This window comes from Coffea arabica, chromosome 6c (genome assembly GCF_036785885.1).
Source record: "Coffea arabica cultivar ET-39 chromosome 6c, Coffea Arabica ET-39 HiFi, whole genome shotgun sequence".
In the NCBI taxonomy this organism is placed as follows: domain Eukaryota; kingdom Viridiplantae; phylum Streptophyta; class Magnoliopsida; order Gentianales; family Rubiaceae; genus Coffea; species Coffea arabica.
In genome coordinates, this window is record NC_092320.1 from 22,481,293 (window position 1) to 22,496,710 (window position 15,418).

Genomic DNA, 15,418 nt, shown 5'->3' on the forward strand with positions numbered 1-15,418 from the left:
TAGAACTTATCTTTACGCTTTCATTTCGAAACAATTAATTACAATACTAGAATTCAAGGAAATTAATTGTTAGATCAATGAAATAGTTTACCATCGAAATATGAAGTTAATGTAACAAAACTAAGAAATTTAGTAGTCTAGCACAATTCTTTTATTTTGCACATAACGTTTTATTTCTACGTACTTATTTAAAAACAATTGGACTTAGTGCTAAAATTTATTAAAGAATTAAAATGCAAATAAAATAAAATATGCCCTGATAATTATATGTCTATTTTCAGGGTTCTCACATCCTCCTCTCCTTAAAATGAATTTTGTCCTCAAAATTTTTACTTTCTCAAGAGATAGGTCGGTTTACTTTTTGCATCTCTTCTTCTAGTTCCCAAGATTAGTGCGGTCGTTTAGTTTTAGATCATTTATTTGCTACAAGGTCATATTTTTATTGTCTCACGCGTTGACCAAAAATTTCGTTGGTTCTAATTTATGTGTACCTCGAAAAATTTCGCTTATATCAATTTAGTAGGTTTCCACTCGTTTGGCCTTAAGGAGAATTAATTAGTCATGTAATTTATTCAACTATATAATGTATTCCAATAGCTCAAATTACAATATACCTATCGTGTATATTCGATTCATATATATATATTGCACTATTCTAGAATATTTCTAGAATTTAAAATTTAAAATTTTTTTTATAAGTTCAATTGGGCACTAATTTAACCATTTATTTGTTATAATATTTCTAATAGCAAAGTAACTAAAATAAAGGATATTTATAGTGTACATACAATTCGTAGCGTACATATAATTCATAGCGAAAGATCACAACCTCTAAAAGTGCTATTCTAGTTTAGGGTAACTATAACTTTTATTCCTCGGGTGAGGTCAAACCCTCTTGATTTGTGAAACATTCACTACTAGGACCTCGTTCATGACCATTGGCACGAATTACTTCCATCTAGCTCCTGGTCACTCTGCAGCGGACCTAGTTGTCTGCTGAGTACTTCCTCTTTTTAAATGCTCTAGGGCATTCCGAAATCTTGTGCTTGGTACTACCGCACCTCAAGCACTTTCCCTGTTTCCTCCAATATCCGTCCTTAGTATGGCCAGTTTTTCTACAATACCCACAATTTGCATGAGAAGTGGTGGCCTGGCTATTTCGAGAGTTTTCTTTATTTTCCTTCTCCAGTTCTACATTTTGGCGTAGTAGCTCAATTTTCTCTGCATATTCTTGTTTCCATCGTCCCTCCCAGTAGTCAGCCAATTTCCTTTGAAATTCTACTTCATTTCGGAGGATGTCCATTTCCTTACGCATGTCTTCCAAAGTTGTCATCTTACTAGTTGGCTTAAGTCAAATAGCTAGCCTGCCGGACAAATCATAGGATCAAAATAAGCAACTATTCATACTGGAAGCTTGAGCCGTAATGCTCTTTCATCCTTTCACTAATGGTTACTCCAAAATATAAACCTTACTACTTTCTACTTAATCCAGCGAGTTCTTTAAATGTTACCGAGATTACCATCGTTAATCACTACCACGACAGAATAAGGAAGCCTTATCCCAAAGAAAAAATTTCATGTCTTAGTGCATTATTCAATACTTACCTTCAACATTGTTTAAAACAACAGTCATACTTCTGATTCTTGCTAGGCCTTGTTGTATTCCTTCGATTCATTCTTATTATTTTGAGGTCAGATTCCCCAATGAACCTAGGTAGATGAATTTCAAGAGTCACTCCATTTTCGCAACTCTTTTTGGTTCCTAGGTTAGTTGATTGGCCTAAAGCTTTGGTACTCCACTATCAGTCATATGGTCAATAGGGGTAGCTACGTGGGTGGGTTCCTTCTAAATTCCCATTTATAGCAGCTTTGTCGAAGTCTGTCTACCATTAGCTCTTGAAACAATTATACATCATTAAAGGCTCAACTTTCAAAATTTTACGTACCTTTCGTGACTAATAACAGAATATCAAATACACATTTGGAAAAATTGTGGTCTATGTACTTATAAATAAAAATGGCTATTCGAATGGAAGACAAGAAGAAAAGAAATTGGTTCTGATCTTGATAGTCAAAATTTCTAAATGCATTTGACTTTTGATAAGAAGTTTAACGTTTGTTATTTGGACGTTTGATCAAAAAAAAAAACCATTTAACCCCACAAATCACTTTTGAGAATAAAATGCTTTTAAGAAAGTAAACAGACATGCAAGTTTGTATATACTTAAACTTTGGTCCAAAGCCTCTACTCTTCACACCTAATCTGAGAATTAGCTTTTATGCCACATAAAACTTAACTATTTACTCTCCCATTTCACGACCAATATTCATTCTTATTTATAAGAGAAGTCCAAATATTCGTAAAAGTTTAAAACATGCCTATAGGGCCAATCACAAGATATATGTAAAATAATCATTACGTTCACAAGGAAGGACTTCACTAGTTACTCAACCAGGTCAATTCATCATAATACCAGTAGATCTCATCTCCTTGTTCAGTTTCAACTTAGATCAAGTGCTAGGATCCCCTTTGGATTGTACAAGACTATCTATCAATCTTTCCTTCTTTTATCAGCACAACTCTTCTAACGGTTTCAAACCCTTAATATCCTTTGACGAGTTAATCTTAACTTTTCCTCGCGTCTCTTTTCAAGTTCACATCGGATCGATATTTTCAAATTTAAGGCCATAAAGTTTAAAAGGACATTTTTATTTCAAACTAAACTTGTTTGTATTTTTAAGTTCCATAAATCCAAAAACACCAGTCCTATACCACTCAAAATTCTACATTTGTCCCAAAAGGCATTCTTTCAAGATGAAATTTGTAAATAAATGGATCTTGACCTGAAATTACAGCTTTAACAAATAGGAACAACAAGAATGGATTTGGCATTTCATTTATCTTAGGAAAATTTCTGATGCTCATAGAATTTAAGAAAATTTGGAAATTTTTACACGGTGAAAAGAGCCATTGTCAACTCTTAAATCTAATAAACGTAACTAATAAAAAAAAATTTTATTTTTATTATTATTATTTTTTTTTTCTTAATCTCATAGTTCTATACACCACTTTGGTTACCAAAATTTCACTCAGGTTAGTAATTATTTAATTTCCGGGACTAATAATTATTACAGCGTTTACAAAAATTAAACACGTAACCATCAAATTATATACTCACAATATAAGTCACATTGCATACCAAATTCATACAACTTTGAAAACTAGATAATTCATGTATACATTCAACATTTTCATACATAACTCAACTTCAATCTTTATAAGCATGAAAGGAAACAATACAACAATATACAAATTATTATAACCATATAGCTAATAGCCTAACCCTTAGTTTAGATTCAACTTAACCTTCATTAGTTTAGTCCTGGACAATCCCACTAGACCCCCTTAGTAACACTAATCAAATTTCCTTGGTAAAATATAGATCTACTACGTCTAGTGCCAAGTCAAATAATATGATCATTACTTAAGTTCATCATTGACTCTTAAGTATTCTAAATGATCTCAAACATTTCATACATTGGCTTTTCCAATAACCTAACAACTAGTTATCTTTATCCTTTCGAACATTAGCCCCAATAATTCTCAAGTAAAACTTAAGGAACCACAATGTCATCGAGAACTCACCTCATATGGCAACTTCACCTCAAAAATAGAATTGGTACTAATCTTCAAGGTCTCACTATTGGCTCTTCACCTTTTAACTTTCAAAAGCTAAACTTGTTACTTTCGGTTCTACTTTTCTGGATTTAATCTCTAGTAACATCGTAATGCAATATACTAAATTCTTCCCAATTTGCAAACACTCCATTAAATGTAATATTTAGTACTCGGGTACAAGAATCCGAAAATAAGATAATTCACAACTCAGGCAGGCCAGTCCCAGACATGAATCACCTACATTTGAGATTCCTACCCAACATACATATCTAATATCCCCAACTATAGACTTTTGTTCCACACTTAACAAGCCAATCCCCACAGTCCGAGAACCTTTTCCCCGGTTTGAGCTCGATAAGAGCTCTGATACCACCTGTGGCGACCCCACTTCCCCCTGAGGCGAACCAAAGGGTTGGCGGGCCGTCTGCCCAGCTCTCGCCAGGACTCACGCGAGCAATTTAACCCCAAAACCTTTCGAAGAAATACTAATCTATTACAAAATAAATTTTTCCCGAATAACATCATACCTAAAGCCACATTAACTTCAGAGATAGCAATGATAAAATAACCAGTCGAGGCCCTTAAACAACCTACGAGCTACGTACCGAAGTATAAGTCGTACCCAACCAGATAGATAAATACATAATCCATAATACAAGCTTACAAGCCAAATAATCGAATTAGGGTTTACACATTTTCCAACTTCAAGTGGCAATCCAAAAAGGAAAATACCTTATCCCAATAACACATTACAGCCCACAGAATAAGTATTAGTGTTCAAATACAATCCCAAAAAGAAAACATAAATAAGCATCCAGCTTTCAGTTTCCAGAACCTGTTAAGGAAAACAATAAACGTGGGGTGAGCTAAAGCTCAGTGGTGCCCCAAAACATGCAATCACATAAACCAAACAACGGATAACAATTTAAACAAATTGAACAGTTAGGAAAGCGTGTAACAGCACAAGGTAGGATACAGGGGCTCTCGGGAGCCATTCTCCTCGCTTGATCAGATACCCTTGTAGTTGACCCTCCGTCAACTTTCACTACTTATAGTCCATGTAGATCCACTTATTTTAATCCTAACCCGTCACCGTTCATACCTCTGCTTCGGGCCCGAACTTCGTCTACCGACGCAGTATACTCGAGATATACCCGTATAAAATTAGTCGGGGAATTCACCCAATGACGTGATTGCAATCAGATACATGCGTCAAGTAATTCACCAAACAACGTGATTGCAATCAGATACGTGCGTCGAAGGATTCACCCAATGACTTATTGTAGTTAGATACATGCGTCGAGGAATTCACCCACCGACGTAACTACATATTGATTTATGGTAGTTAGATTCGTGCGTCGAGGGATTCACCCAACGACGTAACTACATTTAGATTCACGGATTTAGGAGAAAATATTTTGCACAAGTCACCACTCGAACGGCTAGTGTGATAAAGTACACACAGCTCACTTCGATGGATCAGAAACCAATTTTTCAACCTATCACATAACAAGTCAAGAAAACACTTTAAACGGGTAGGCATAGAACAGGCAGGGACACTCACCAAAAGTGAAGTTCAGAGTTCAAGCTGGGATTCAAAATTCCACGTCCTCGCTATACCCTAGAAATCCAGAATTTAAAACTATAAATGTTGTTGTACGGTTCTTGGTTTATAAATACAAAGTTATCTGGTATATAACTAGTTTATCTACTCCAAATAAATTAACAATTTCCCTAGAGTTAAACTAGTGAAAGTGATGAAATACTTCATAGGATTTCTTTCTTTCTAGAGGTGCAGACCAGAACCAATTTGCTTTGAATAAGATTTCTTGCCAACAAGTTTTCTGCGCCTTTTATTTAAAATTATTAAAATCCAGTTTGACCTTTAAAGTACAAATATAATACTTTCAATTTCTATTCAAGTTCCAGGTTTATAACTATAAAGGTTTATCGAGTATATAACTAGTTTATCGTTTCGGAGTAAATTCAAAGATCTACTTAGGTTGAAACTTGGCAAAAGTGGAAGAAATGTTTTTATAGTTTTCTTTAAGATACTTTTCCTTATAAAAGGTAACTAGTATTATTTTCTTGAAATAAGTCGACAAAACTCTTAATATCAATGTTAGAAAGTTACTTTGAACATTCCTCTAAAGTTACGGCTTTTGCAGAAATTATCCTTAAAAACTATTTTTCCTAAAATAGGGTTTCTTGCCGAGCAAGTTTCCCAAGTTTTTCACTAAAATTAGTAAAACTCGTATTTTGAAACTTTTCCTATAGTTAACTATCCAAGTGCAAAGCTTAAGGAAAGAAAAGGAATTAAAATAAGACTTAGAGTTTTCAAAAGCTATAGAACTTATTTACTATAGCTATCGAGGCTAGTTTAAGCTAAAGGAAATTATCGAGTTGGAAAGTTTTAGGCAAAGCACTAGATATGGAGTTTTATAATATAATACTAGCTGGAAAAATATTTCTGATTAATTTGATCACAGTTACTCGAGTTCGCAAGGTCGATACAACTTCCACAGCTCCGACTCCGTTTCGAAATCATAATATGGATCAAAATATGGCAAAAATCACATATCAAATTACTAGGGTTTCGTCAATCATTAGCCCTATATTTCAACAAGTGCGTTTCTGAATAAAATAAAATGATCAACCAAGGCTTCATCAATCATTAGCACTTGGTTTCAGCAAGCCCATCATAAGCAAATAAAAATAAAAGTAAAGCCTCCAAGACATTCCAGCAATTAACTTTCATCACCCTGTAGTACTTATAAAATCATTCAAATGGCCAAGGGCTTCATCAATCATTAGCCCTTGACAAAATCAATTACTTCCAACCACAATTTAATCAAGAATTTAAACCACAAGTAAGCTAAAATCTCAATCCAAAACCAAATTTTAATTTCACAAAGAAACAGGACATTCCTACCAAAACAGTCTACTTCAAGGATTTACAGACAGCAGTACACATGGAGGAAAAGTGCGAAATTTCTACAGGACAAAGGCCTATGATTCTAGTTTCAAATGCCACTGACGGTGCCTTAAACGGATTTTTCTATACCAAGATATAAGCATTTTACTGAGACTGGTCAGGGACATCCGAAAATCTGAAATTTCAATTTTTCACTTGTGAAAACTCCTTTTTCTCTTTTAACTCAAAAATGTTTTTATTCAGACCATCCATACACTTCTTATAGGACTTCGCAACAATAATTTCTAGGTATTTCCATCAATCATGATTCAAGTAACAATTTAAAATCAATCTAAGATTCCAATTCAACCTTTGACTATCACATAAGAAATTTCCAGCATGTAACCCAACCTTTTTCTGGTTCTAGCTTCAATTTATCAAATATTTCATCGCTAAACAACTTACACCACTTAAAACTTACAACTCCTCTGTATTTCTAAACCATCATTTTCCAAGGAAAATCCAGAAATAGGTTAAAATTCCAAAAGAAAACAAATTGAAAATTTCTGATCACACCTCTCGGCTATCCAGAATTTTTCCAGCACTTAGGTGTTTATAAATCCAACTTTTCCTTAGCTAAAACATGGTTTTAGGTTCTCAAATTTGTCATGCATCAACTTATCTTAACCAATTAACACTTCTAGTTCGGAATTAAATTCAAACAATGGTCATAAATCTCAAAATTTCCAGGTTCAACCTCACGGTAGTTCATAAGAATTTTCCAGCAATTGTATGTTCTTATTACAACTTTTTCCTTGGCTAAAACAGAGTATTAAGGTCTCAAATTCAACATGCCATCACTTAACTAATTTGTTAACATTTCTAGCTCAAGAATTAAATTCGATTAACAACGAAAATCATCCAAGATTTCCAGAAATCTTCCAACAAGCCACGGATGATCATGCATGTAGCAGATTTCTATCTCATTTTATTTTTCTGGTTTAAACCCATTAATTAACTACATGCAAGGCTCAATTATCTTGTTATTTCCCAGCTAATCACGATTATAAGCTCAGAACAACAGGATTAAACCAATTAAGGTTGCATTATTCAAGTCAAGCTCTCGGCTATCACAAAAAAAAATGCCAGCAGCTAATGGTCATAAAATGTAAACTTTTCCCTGGCTGGATCATTATATTAGGCCCCCAAAATTGACATGCGAGGCTACCTAATGAAGTTACTTATCATATCCAGTTCAGAACAAGTTCGGTCAGCAGCTATAACTATCCCCAATTCCAGAAATTCCTACAACTATTCTCGGATGAGCTTGCATGCAACAGATTTTGTATCTCTCTAATTTTCTTGTTTGATCACCACTAATTAACATCATGCAAGGTATAATCATCCCATTTATAATTAGCTAAACGTATATCTAAACTCAAATTGCATCGAATTAGCAGATTAAAGCTACAAATTTCCAGCTTAGCTCTCGGCAGAAATTTTTCATCAAAACAGAATTTTCCTAAGCTCCTTAATTCATCATCCAACTTCATAAAATTATCATGCAAGGCCCTAATCAGCTTAACCATCCGAGTTTTAATTAACTAAACACAATTTCAAGCTCAGATTGTCGAAATTACACAAATTAAGCACGGCATTCTTAATCAGTCTCGGCAACCCATTTTCTTTTCAAAACAGATTTTTCTAGTGTTTTGATTTCATCATCCGATTGCACAAACAATACATGCATGCCCCTCGATGGCTCAATCTACCTCTTGATCAACCTAAAATGGTCCAGAATTTACCTCACAGTGCAACTCACTCACACGACAGAGCTGAATTTTTTTCTTCCACTCGGCACGCGCGCAAGGCTTGAAGTGCTGGTTCTGGTTGCAATAGTTGCAGCTGGGACTGATGAAGGTGGTGACGATCAGTAGCTCCCACGACTTCCACTTGCTCTCTCCTTTCTTCCCTCAAGCTCACGGACAGACCAGAGAAGATTCAGCTCGCGATTTTTCTTTCTTTCCTCTTGGCTGCAAGGTGCAGTTCACTCTCTCTCTCTCTCGTCGATGATCACGAGGTGAAGCCCTCCCTCTCTAACTCTTGGTCAATGCTCACGGTGTGAGGAAATGGAACTGGTTGTGTGAGGTTGAAGTGAAGCAATAGGCGCGGTTAAGGGGGTTGGGTGTGCAAGAGGGTGGAGTGCGAAGGTGTTTTGTGATATAGGAATGAAGATGGAGTGGGATGGTATCGCGGTTTTGTGATATGAAATGGAAAGGAAATGGTTTGCGGTTTGTGTTATGAATTGGAGAGTATGGTATAGGGTGCCGCTGTTTTGGATCAGAGATTGCGTGTAGGAATCGATTGCGTATCGATTTAGCAAAAAAAATGTGATTGGCCGGTAGTTGCGGTGATTGAATTTGCTATCAGAGGGTTTGTTTGGTTTGCATGGAAATGTAAGGGCATTTTAGTCTTTTCACTTTGCTCCCTCACCTCAACTTAATTTCTCACTCCTAACTTAATTCCAAAAATTATCCCCAAGCGTGATTTAAACGCCTAATTATACCCTAATATACCTAAACCATTTTTATCGAATAATTATCGATTAAACTTGAGTATTAAGGTTCCTAATAATTCTTATATTATTTAGCGATTAAATTAGTTATTAGAATTTTCCAATTATTATTTCTCAAGAATTAGAGTTAGTCTAACTCGAAATTTATCGATTTAGTAATGTAAAGTCAAGTGAAATAATAATTTAATCCAAGGGTGTCAATTTGCACATAAAAGTATTTTTACGCACTTATTGCGAAAACAAAGAAAGATAAGGATGTATGTATCAAATTTTCACGCATTAAGTATGTTTAGTATATTAGAATCATATTTATCTAAAATTCATTGGTTTTCATCTTAACGCGGAAATTCCTATTAACATTTAACATTATTAACGATTAAAACTAGTTATCGGAAATCAAAGAATTTATTTTAAAGTAATAGAATTAATCTAACTCAAGAAATATTAATTTAGTATAGCAAAACCGAGTAATTCAATATTGGCACAATTATATTATTTATTACATAGAACTTATCTTTACGCTTTCATTTCGAAACAATTAATTACAATACTAGAATTCAAGGAAATTAATTGTTAGATCAATGAAATAGTTTACCATCGAAATATGAAGTTAATGTAACAAAACTAAGAAATTTAGTAGTCTAGCACAATTCTTTTATTTTGCACATAACGTTTTATTTCTACGTACTTATTTAAAAACAATTGGACTTAGTGCTAAAATTTATTAAAGAATTAAAATGCAAATAAAATAAAATATGCCCTGATAATTATATGTCTATTTTCAGGGTTCTCACAATACTAATTACATTTGGTATAAAATGCGAAAAATGGAAATGTTTTAGTTGGAAATCAAAAGGTATGGCCCATGAAGTATTTCTCAAATTAAGGGTGACAACATATGTGTTTGGTTGGGATCTAAATTTTTACCATCTAAACCCAGCCCAAACTCAGCCTATAATGCATAGATAATAACACAAAATAGTATTAAGATAATAGCACATATATAAATTTTCACCCATTTATATGTATTTAGATAATACCAATGTTTTACAAATCGGACCGTTAATTGAACCGGTAACGTGAAAGGGTCGAGGTTCAACCGGTCGGACCGGTTCAACCTCGGTTCAATGAATTTTAAAAAAAAATTTATATAAATATTTATGCATAAAATAAGACATGTAATGGACTAATTTAATACATTATATGATGAAAAGTTTACTATTTTTGAATAACTTGATTTTTTAAAAATAAAAATTTTAAATTATAAGTTAAAACAAATAAATTTCATTTCAATTTCAATTATATCTACCAAAAAAATCTTAGATCTAACCCAAAAATATCATAATATTTTAAAATTATACAAAATTCATGTCTATGAGAATTTAGATTTTGTGAACTTAAATTTTAATTTACGTTTTGGGATTTAGAGATTGCAATTTAAAAAGGAATTTTGGAGTTCGAAAGAAGTCAAGAGAATCGAAAATAGAAATGCAAACTTAATAAGAAATAAAAAATGAGATAAAAGTGAGTGGTTGTGGCATTAAATAATTTGGGTTAAAGAAAAATAATTCTTTTTTAATCTTTTTCAATTTAATGGACAAAAAGAAAATTAAAAGATGGAAGAAAACGTCAATAAATTAAAAATAAAGTGGTTTGATTAAAAAGAGAGTGACAAAAAAAAGAGGAGAGAGAGAGAGTGTGTGTGTGTGTGTGTGTTGAAGATTAAAAAGAAAGAGCCATAAGATGATTAGATTTTGTAAAAAAATGAAAAAAAGAAATATGAGTTTTTGTTTTATATAAATAAGTTATCAAAAAAACACTAATAAGATGTGATGGTGCAATGGTTACTACATTGGTCTTTTATCACAAAGGTTTTGAGTTCGAATCTTGATAGCTGCATTTTGTAAAACGTAAAAAAAAATAAAAAAAAAAAGAGAAATCTTGAAAACCGGAAACCGCCGGTTCAATCTGGTCCGGCGGTTTCCACGGTTTAACCGGTTTTTGACCGGTTTTCTAACCTGGTCAACTATAGCATAGAACCGGACCGGAGCCATGGCCGGTTCGTGGTCCAATCGGTCGAACCGGCCGGCCCGGTCCGGTTTTCAAAACACTAGATAATACCACATAGAATGCTGTATACATAATAGTGCATACATACACATATGTATATGCGCATAGGCATGTTTTGTATTATAGTTACTACATACATTCATGTTAACACATTTATTTTTGGAAGAATCTTTGTCATTCTTTCACCATATATTTTGTTAATCAGAATATACTTTTCCCCAAGGAAGTTTCAAAACTATTAAAATTTAAATTTGTTCTCAGACGACTTTTTGTAGAACACTAATCATGGTAAATAAAATAGGTCAATGACCCAAAGTCACAAGATTTGTGTGAAATTATGGATATTCATGGGTCCGTACCCGTTAGGTCCCTTGTACACCTTTGGACCCGGGTTTGAATCTAAACAAATTAATTTTGGTGTGGATCTAAGATGGTCTAATGACGAATAGATCCCCACGCCCAAATCCATTTAGGCTCCGGTGTGGGTTTTACCTCTAGCCCTATTAGAGTTTGTATCCAAACAAATTATATCTTATGAAGTTGAGCCCGGAAATATCAACCCAAACCAAGCACTAATATCCTTAACAAGAATCACGACACACGTGTGTAAAACCTTTATCAGGATTATATTGGTTGATGATATGTAAAAACATGCTAAGCAACTTATAAATTATGATTCGAAGGATATAGTCTGACCGCAGTAGCGATTGGTGTCGAATTCACCTAAACTCTATCCCAAAATAAAAATTTGTGTCAGCTGGCTTAATATTTATTGAAAATCAGACATTAGCAGTATAATGATACGCTCCTTTTGGCTTGGTCTATGCATAGGTTCTATATAAGATTTTAAATCAAGCTAACAAAATCATCACAATCGATGTCATCCCTGTAAAGAATGTGCATACAAGTTTGTATAAAATTCAATTCCGAATTTTTTTTGTTGAACACAATTATTGGATTTTATATATGAGATTCTTTGTATTTGCAGATTCTAAAAATTTTTCCTTTAGAGGAATTTTCACAAGAGCTATTATACCTCTTCTTGGTAGACTGCTATGTAACTGGTTTCTCGGTTTTCTTTTTAAATGTTGCGTGATCATTTGCATTTGGTATGTTCATCTATCAAAATGTTCGCTGTCAATCAAATATGAATGCAGAACACTAAGATGCAGCGGTGGACTGAGGGCAAATATTAGTTTAACAAATCGATAAAAGGGGCTTACCTCTACTTTTACAAAAAATCTTCTTGGGGCCAGGGTGGGAGAGCAGGGAAGCGAAGGGAATATTATGTAATTTTTTTCTTTTAGCGTAAATAAGAGGGTTTGAATTTGGAATCTCTCGCTTATTCCCTACCCCAATACCACCCAATCCATCTCACCCTGAGAATATAATGTAATTTTTTTAATGTAATTTTCTTAAAGACTTGTCTAGGAACTTTTCACTTTTAGAATGCAGGAAATATAATTTTTAAAGTCTTGGAAGGGTTAATAATTAGGCCTTGTTTGCCAGACAAGTTTTTTGTCAAGTTTGTTTGCTACAAGTCTTTTAAAAACTTTAATTACAGTAATCTCAAAAAACTTCTTAAAGTTTTTAAACTATACACTTCAAAATATTAAAAAAAACACACTTCAAAAATTTTTTAAAAAACTTCTACAATAAGTTGCAATAAAGTTTTAGACAAACACTCAAAAAACTCACTTGCCTAACAGGGCCTTAATATCCCTACCTGGCACTTGACAGGAATTACCCCTTTTGGTTTTAAAATCATAAACTCAACTGGTGTGTTGCATGTCCAACTATAAAAATTGCAACAAAGGTTTCCTTTTTTTTGTGGCATTGCAACAAAGCTTAAAATCAAGAAAATTTATTAGTCTTTATCAATGAAAAATGTAGAGTTTCAAGATGTGTTAGCATCGACTTCTTCTAACATACATAATCACAATGACAATTGGACTCGGTAGAATTTCCCGGACAATAGGCAGAAATATAGCTCCAATCTTTTGGAGTTTTCGATTTACAAAGATCTGGGCATGGTAAATTGGACTTGACGTCACATGGTCCCGGAAAATGGAGTTAGCAAACAATGTCAGGATGGTCCAAAGCCACGGTTCGAATTCCCTCTACTCTACAATATGGATATAAATTGAGGATAGGAAGTTATGGAAAATTAAAAGGTACAATTAACCTACAATTGTTTAGCGAGGGTATTGTTAGGAAGCACAAAAATGTTACATCAACATATCTGCTCTCACTATGTTAAAGCTGAAACAATGGTGTTGCTCTTGCTTTTATGGTGCCATAAAAGGCAGGTGAAGTCAACGGAAGAAATATATCCAAGAAACTATTGTGCATTATGTTGAAAATTAAAATTGAATTTTGACATGACTCATTTCAAATGAAGTGCTGCAATAATATAGCAATCCATGACTAAGTTCTTAACAGATTATGACTTTGGTCCTAGCAAGCCTAGGATGTTTAGTCCCTTGATTATAAATGCTAGATGACATTTTCCTCTGAAATTTTTGATTATACTGTAACAATAACATTTTCTTTAGTGATATTAGTACTAATGCACCGAATTTCATCAGAATTCCGAAATTAATTGTATTTAGGCTGGAACAGTATTAGAATGGATAACAATAACATTATACTAGGCCACCTAGGCTCATTGGGCAATTAGGGGGCAGGATAGGATGCATTGTGCACGGTAACACGCATAGTGGTGAGGCCAGGATTACTTTTAAGTGAAGACGCAGATAAACTGCAAATTCCTCTTGATTCAATTTTTCCGTTTGAACCATGAATCAACCAGTAATTCTTTTAGAGCAATGGAGTAACTGTAATAAGCATGTTCACCCTAGAGCTTTTATTATCATTTTTTCACCCTAAAGATTGTAAGTGGCAAAGATTTTTTTTTTTTTCTCAAAAGGACTTGATTTAAATGAATATTTTACTTGAAGCAATGGGCTAATAGACAGACGCGTACATTATTTGACATGAAATTATATAGTTATAGGAAATTTTACTATGGGGCGCTCCCGCTGACGAGTTGATTATGGGCGTGGAAGATAGAATTTTTCATTCATATATTTCATTGATAAAAATCTGGAAATTTTATTAGATGGAAGATAGCGCATGCGCGACAATTGTGGAAGGAGAAAAGATGATAGAAAAGATTTCCAAGTACATATGTATAGATTAACAATTGGCCGCATTCCTGGCAAATAATTGAGCAGCCACTTTTGGATCCCTACGAAGTCCAATTGGCCTCACAAGTCCCAAGTAATAAAATTCTATAGATTAACAAAAAATATCGTCCAGCAGAAGTCCAAGGGCTGAATTGTCAGATCCAATATTTTCAAGCATTTGTTGATAATGTATGTGTGTTAATTATACAGATACTGCCCGACTTTTTTTTTATTTTTTAAGCAGGAGATTTTTTTTTTTTTTTTGTTTTTTTTCCTAGCATGAGAGAAGTGGGATACAAGAAGCAAAAAGGGAGAAGAAAAATTAAAATCCAAGACCTCTAATTTCTAAACGTATCAATTTTAGCCACTAAATCAATGTAACACATTAGTAGGAATTTGTTTCAGATTATTTTCCCGTTGAATTCAAGCTTCTAGTGTGCATTCTATGCTAGCGTGTTAGCAAAGGTAACTTATACTTTTTTTAATCTTCTCATCCCTCACCGCACTTTTTTCATCCCTATTCGTCAGGTATAAAGCTCGATCCATTTTACCCTCATATCTCTCTCCACACTCTTTTCACCACAACTATCAACTATAAAATTCGAACCTTAAACTTCACAGAGAGAAGAACTCTAAAAACCCTCCTCTAACTCCTAACTTAGTTCTACACAGTAAAATCTTTGTTAATATGAATCTTGGCCTCCGGTTCAATATTTTTAAAAAAAAAAAAAAGGTCGAGGCTTTGTACAAGGATTCCCTGACCAAAGACAAGTTCTCCATAACATCCTGCTACGTACCGGAGTTAGCCTTTCAATTTTTGTACCTTTGTTTTTTTCCTGTTTTCCCAGGATTTGTTCAATGATTGAGGGTATTTGTGGTAACAAACAGGTACTGTATTTTGGCGGATGGCTGATTTGCTCTACTTGTAAGTTGTAATCAAACAACTTAAAGAGGAACAGAAATCAAGATTCTAATTTTTCCCTACTGGATAA

The 15,418-nt window shown here is 33.8% G+C and overlaps 1 long non-coding RNA gene across 1 annotated transcript; it reads right to left on the reverse strand.

The window, feature by feature from the left end:
- Window positions 1-4,291: 4,291 nt before the first annotated feature.
- LOC113692371 (uncharacterized) lies at window positions 4,292-9,519 on the reverse strand. The gene is made up of 3 exons (XR_003448934.2): window positions 8,399-9,519; window positions 5,244-5,300; window positions 4,292-4,514 (listed from the first exon to the last, which is right to left on the reverse strand). It is a non-coding gene; the product is annotated as an uncharacterized lncRNA (long non-coding RNA).
- Window positions 9,520-15,418: the final 5,899 nt, after the last annotated feature.